Source organism: Ammospiza nelsoni, chromosome 5 (assembly GCF_027579445.1).
Source record: "Ammospiza nelsoni isolate bAmmNel1 chromosome 5, bAmmNel1.pri, whole genome shotgun sequence".
Taxonomy (NCBI): Eukaryota; Metazoa; Chordata; class Aves; order Passeriformes; family Passerellidae; genus Ammospiza; species Ammospiza nelsoni.
This window is the reverse complement of record NC_080637.1, coordinates 18,437,778-18,444,695: the sequence shown is the minus strand read 5'-3', so window position 1 is coordinate 18,444,695 and position 6,918 is coordinate 18,437,778.

Sequence of the window (6,918 nt, the reverse complement as noted above, 5' to 3'; positions counted from 1 at the left end):
TGCTGAATAGCCATCCTGGCTTTATATTTTCCCTTTCCAAATCTTTTTTAGCAGATGATATGCACTGTTTCTGTATTTGCTATATGGTATCCTTCAGAAATTTTCATGCTGCTGGGAAGGTTTATGTATCTTACTTATGTCTTCTGTTTGCAGACAAGGCTTTCTCTGTGCTCTGAAGTTAGGCACAGTGGTAGTACATTGTTTGGTCTTTGTTGGTCTTATTGAGATGTTGAAACTACATATAAATTCATATCAGGTTTGGAGAATGGTACTGCTTTAAGCTTTGCACTGCAAAACTTTCACTACATTTTGCACATAATTCACTGACAAGATTATTGAATATTTCAGTTGTTTTTTGCCTTGCTTTGAGGAAATATCACACTAGTTTGAATCCCCTTGGGTAGAAAAGGAGCTGAATTTAACAACTCCAGAGTATGGATGAATTTTCTAACAATCAAGCTGTTGTATAAAGATGTGTAACAATTCCCTCTCTATAAAATGAATGATCTTTATTGCATTCTTTAAAAAAAAAAAGTGGCCATTTTTTTCCAGGATAGGATTGTGGATGGAGCGTACCTGGTAAAAAGATACTTTTGTGGAGCCCTGACCCAATATCTCAAGTGTGAAAGGTGACACTGTTTCCTATGCACTTGTGTGTTCATTCTTTCCTCTCAGCTTGCTCTAAATGGCTTCGTGCTTGTTGCAGTAGCCAGTAGCTACCTCACATAGCCATTCCCACCCCTCTCAGGACACTGGACATGGATTTTAGGATGGACATTAAACTCTGGGTTCTGGATTAATTGATGAAACACAGACACCTAAAAAAGAGGCATTTTTCCCCACTAATTTTAAAGGTTAAGTGTTAGACTGTTTAAACTCCACTTTAGCCAAGAAGTAATTGAAGGATATTGTTATCCCCAGGCAAACATTACTCAACTCCATTAAGAATATTTTTAACAAGCTTTCACACTAAGATGTTTTAATTTGTGTAATGTGACTTCTATAGCATTTGAATCAGAATGACAACGGTAAGTATTGTTTACCTTCCTCAATGTTGTGATATATTTGGCATTGGTAATGGCAACAGTTAAATAAAAAATAAGGTCTCTGAAATTCATACTAGGCCATATTTACTGGCTGTCCTCGCCTGTCAAAGGTTCAGTCATAATGTTTCAGGGAAATCTAGATCATCAGCAACACAAGGAAGGCTTAGGCTGGACATTAGGAAATACTTCTTTACTGAGAGGATGATAAAGCACCGGAACAGGTTTCCTAGACAGGTGGTTGATCCTCTAAGCTTGTCATTGTTCAGGAGTCATTTGGACAATGCTCTTAATATGTTTTAAATTTTCAGCCCTAGCAGTGGGACTAGATGATCATTGTAGGCCCTTTTAACGTGAAATATTCCATTGTATTCTATTCTAGTCTACAAACCTAAAAGCAACAAGTGTCTTCTTCCTACACACTGTCTTCCCAACTGTGAAATACAGAATTAAAATGTGAAGGAAGTTCCTGACGTTAAAGAATCTGACAGAAAGAGGATGTGATTTAAAAGCTTCTGAAATACGCTGTCATTATAGGTCCCTGAATTTATTTACTGTAGTTTACTGTACACCAAATTTTGGATAAGGCTATTACTGAGGGTAAAATCTCCAATTAAGGTTTAATGGGTTTTGGATTTTAGGAAGTGCAGCAAAGTAATATCTTCTTAGTCTCATATTGTGTTTTTCTTCAGTGGCTTATTTCAGTCTAACCAACAATATAAAAATTCACACATCCCAATATATTTGTGCCTTTGTTTATTGATATCTTCCTCTTTTCCAATCCTCTTCTTTTTATATTTTCATCTCTGCAAAAGATTTTTTTGAAACAGTTATTGGATACAGTGCTCTGAACTGTGAAATAAAATTTCATCTTCATTTGGTTTATGCTGCAGTATTTGTTTACTTTGAGTTCAAGAGCCCTTTTTTGCAATATTCTAAAATCTATAAATGCAATGTTTCATTTAATTCAAAACATATTAATGTCTTTTGTTTCAAAGATCAGTACAAAATTTTTAATTAACAGAATATATTTCTTTGCAACTGAAGTAATCCACACTCTGTGTAAATAACATCTCCACTATTAAATAATGCACTCTCAAATACTTTCCAAAGAGTGAAGAATAGGCTCCCCTGCTCTCTTTATTTTTAATAATATGAAGTATTCTCAGCCTGTAAGTAGTGCTTGAAATGGAAAGAAAGAGAACAGAACATTTACAAAGTATTATTCCTTTAGGAACAGTGAAAATGAAATGCAGAGAATTTGAAGGAGCTGCTCCAAACCCAGCATCACAATTATGGCTGGAAAGCACAGTGCTCTGCCTGCTCAGTCTGCAGTACACCAACTCCTCCTGTCAGGAGAGGTAAATCCTGGCTCTTGCCTTCTGCTTATGAAGCACTTCATAAGACATCAGACTCCTCTGAAATGACTACCCAGGGAAGAAGTTGCTCCGCTAATAATTTCAGTTTCGTTTCAGCAAGGCTAGCTGTGAGTAAGGTCAGTCATAGAGCCATAGAATTATAGAATGTTCTGGGTTGGAAGGGACCTTAAAGATTACCTATTTCCAACCTCCATATCCGTATTTGTGTTAAGGAGGTCTCCCCATCCTGCTGTTCAGCAGATGGACTCTGGCAGTGCCACCCACCTGCGCTCCCTCTGCAGCTCAGCCCCCACTCCCATGGTCACACCGGCTCTTCTCAGACGTCCCAAACCCCGGTTCCTATAGGAGAGTCTGCGGTACCCAGATCTCAAATAATTTATCGTGGAGCAATAACAAAATCACAGCTTGAGCTGGGTCCAAGGAGGGACTCCTGAACGAAGGAAAGGCTGGGCTTTTATACCCTGGCAGTCTAAGACGTGAATGTCCGGAATGCTCAGCTCCTGACACATCTCTGTGTCCCCCAGCTGAGCCGGCGCTCCATGCCCGGGCCCTTGGCCGTGCTCAGGACTGCTCACCGCTCCTGCCTTGGGCTCCCCCACCACAGCTCGACCTTTAAATCCCTCTGTCTTTGGTCACTTAGTATTACACTACTCAAAGGCATATTCCTTTTCAGTAGCTGTCTTTTATACTACTGAGCTTTTTCAATCCTCGTCCTAACCTGCTGTTGAAGTCCATTCCCCTTGCAGGAGGGAGAAGTGCTTTCAGTGAGATTCTCAACACAGCACATGGTCTCCTCTGCTGAGGGGTCTGGGAGATCTGGGACCCCACATCAACAACCCAATTAGCAGAGCTGCTCCACTGGGGCTATAGCATTTCTAATGGATTCAATGACCTTTATGCTATTAGTTTATTAATAACAAGAAAATCCTGCTTTCTGACCTCTCAAATGAACTGTCCTTCTGGTAGCTTGTCATTGCTACTTAAAAATGCAGTCTTCTTTCAATGGACACAATTGCTTGATAGCACTTACATGGAGTCCTTTGTCAAGAAGTGAACAATGACTATAATATTTCAAAATTGTTTCTGTGTTCAAAAGCAATGGATAAGAAGGGAAGAAAATGGAAGAGAGACTTTCCCAACAGCTGGCCCATAGCTAGAGTTTACCTGTGCAGGTGAAAGAAATGTGTCTGAGTGCCTCTATTTATAGTCTTCTTGTCAATCCACTAAAGGACAGTCATACTACATACAGGTAAAAATCAAAATAAAAAATACAAAAATAACTGTTGCATAGACTGGGCACACTTTTAAATATCAGTTCAAAAATGCAAAGTATTCTGGCCCAGTAATGCTCACCTTATGATTAAGCAAAAATGGTACAAATGTAAAAAATTGAGAGTAAAGAATTTGCATGTTTTCCAGTCCAGTGTCCAAAATATAACTGTATTACCACTCTGGCATTTCCTTTGCTGTAACCATGTAAAGGTGTTACCAAATTTTGTGACTGGTGTGTAATAAGAATATGCATTCTTTCTAAGCACAGATTAAAATTTAGCTGGAAAATAGCTGGAATTTAATAATCCAGTGATGGAAATCTTGCACAGCACAGGCAGGAAAAGTGACTGAAAAGGAAGAGAGGATATTTTGCCTGCAGAAAGGAATGACATGAGTAGCTGAGCTTCTACCATCAAGACAGCGCTGAGCACAGTGAAAAGATACAAGAAAGGTATAATCAGAGGAAAGAACTATAATTTTCCAGAACAAGATGAGGATATTGAGACAGGACTATTTAACAAGACAAAGGAGCACTCCATCTCAGTGCCTGGTGTACATGTTCATGCACAGATATTATCTCCTTGGGAGATGGCTCCTCCTGCCAGATTGTTCCTGATGGATGGGGAAGGGAAGGAAGGCATCCTGTGACAGAGCAATCTTGCAGCCCCCCTGCCACCACATCACAGCTCTGGGCAATGCCCACACCCATTGCTTGTCTCCTCACCCATTCCCACAGCCCCTTCTCTCAGAAGCAGAAAGATTGTCCCATGAAGTTAGCACAAAGTCTCATTTTCCATTTTTTTGGGCAGATCATCTAATCCCTGCCTATGCTGCTAAGCTATACCCAGCCCTGACAGGCTCCTGGCCTTGGAAATGCTGTGCCTGATCCATCTTCCTACTGGCTACCTACTTACTGTCTCTTTCCCTCTGGCATCTTCCATGCTGCCTGTAAAGATAGACTCCTCTCACTTACTGCAGGGTGAAAATATGTGGGGATGGTGATTTTAAGGAAGTCAGTGTGATTATGTAGAAGTGTCTTGTAGACTCTCCTTCAGAGCCATCTTAGAGTACCACTAAATTTAGTAGGTGTCATCCTGTGATAAGATGGTGTGTCAGGTTGGTTCTGATGCTTTTCTCTTAACAGGATGAACTTGGGGATTGTCTTGTGGTTTTAGTAGACAGTAAAGGAATAGAAATGCATTCACAATGACAGTTCTTTTAGGATAGGCTGGAACATAAACCGAAGAAAATTTCCAACACTGACTACCAGGACATTGATATCATTACAAGGGAGTTAATGTTTGTGGACAATATTACCGAATCAGAGCTCTTTGCCATTATAGATGGCTCCTAATGTAAATAGGGAGCTGTTGATAATAGCTAGCAACTACTAAACCTGTTGCAAAAGGTGGGTTAAAGATGAAAATATGCAACAACAGATGTGTTATGGGAATGATTTTAGAGGGGAAAAAAATCATTAATTTGTAATATTCAGTTTATTTTCAGCTACGAAATTGCAGTAAATTTTCAGACAGCAAGTTACTTATAGGACTCTGAAAATGCACATTGGAAAAAGATGATGTATAGAGTGGTCCTGTACAAGATTTTTTTTGGCTGTGAAAGGGTAGGAATGCAGACTGGAGGGGGTAGAAGCTTGAATAAAGTCAGTCAAATCACAAATGAGATTCCCCAGTAATTTCTCATTCTACAAACATACATTTCTCATCCTACTTAAAAAGTAGATCATACCTGTGACTGTAAGTTAATGTTTTCTGGTTTACTGTTTGAGTAAAGAAAAAATACCAAAGTGGTTTGTGGTATGACTTTTGGAATTAAATGAATTTTGAATTATCTTCCCTGTTTGTCGGTCTGTATCCAATGATTTCCATGTTCTAATTGTGAGCTGTTTTTTGACAATTTTACATCTTTCTTCTCTCAATGCTTTGTTACTGCCATTCCTTTTTTATCTGAGTTGGAAGGATTGTTATATAAGATTCCAGTTTCTAAAGCTCTTTATGTGTCAGCACAGCTAGTACTTCTGTTTTTTTTTTTCTCATGATTGACAGAAAGAAAAAAGATTCTTGATTAACTGTATTCCAATTCCTTATGAACATTTTTTTTTGCTTTTCTCCCTGTAGTAGCACCAAAATATTTTTCTGTCAAATTACATGCCAAAGAATATCTAATTAAGTTTAGATGCTAGGGATAAAATTCAGCACTAATGTGACTGCATAATGCTGTCATTTTTCACTCCTTACTGTGGTATAAGGATTAGATTGTTCCCTATAAATGTAGCTAAATCTCAAAAGATCTGCTGGAACAACTTGGCTAGAGACAATCCATTCCAGTATTTATTTAATGTTCACTGTGCTAAAGTGAGTTTTACAAACAAATCTTCAGAAGGCCCAGATGAGTCAGACTGGTAAAAGGTGTATGGAATTGATCTGTCATAAAAATGAAACATCCAGTAGTGTGTGCACAGTGCACTGCAAATAGCTGGCTCCCCAAAAAACCCCTTTAGATCTTCAGTTCACAGACTGTTCTTTATGCACCCATTCCTGTCTTTTCATATCTCACTACTTTTCCTTATTATGTCAATGACAGTGATTGAAATGGGAAAGCAGAATGATAAGTGCAATGTGGAAAGCTTGAGTGATAATAATTTTGAAGAGAAACAGTCTCAATATGCTGGATTCTGCCATATCTTCTCATAGAGAATTAAAAAGTGTCCTAACATTATAAAATGAGAGGTAGAGACAAGTTTCTGGTAGACCCAGCTCTCTGTTCTTTGCTGTCTCTTTCATTCCCCCAAATACCAGAATCATTTCACCCCTGCTCCACCTCTCCCTTACTCACCAGTTACCTGCAATATCCTTGAACCATTAGATGTGCCAGTGAACCACATTTTCTTTCACTGAAATTTTCTGCTGAATCTAACCCATGCCCATCTTAAGTCTGGAGACTTTCATCTACATACCCAGCATTGAAAGATGTTTTATTCCTTCAGTGAAACCTTTCCTGCTGCACTACATTCCTTCTGTGACCTGCCTGTGTCAGCCAGCCATCTATCTGGCTTTCCTAGAGGAGGCTGAAAATCTCTTCTTTCCCTCAGGTTACACTCTCTGCTTAACTCACTGTCACTGTATTGCAAGGTCAGAAATAGCAGAAACAACCTGGAAAAGACTGCAACTTGCAGGGAACTCAATATTCAGTTTCTCTGGGAT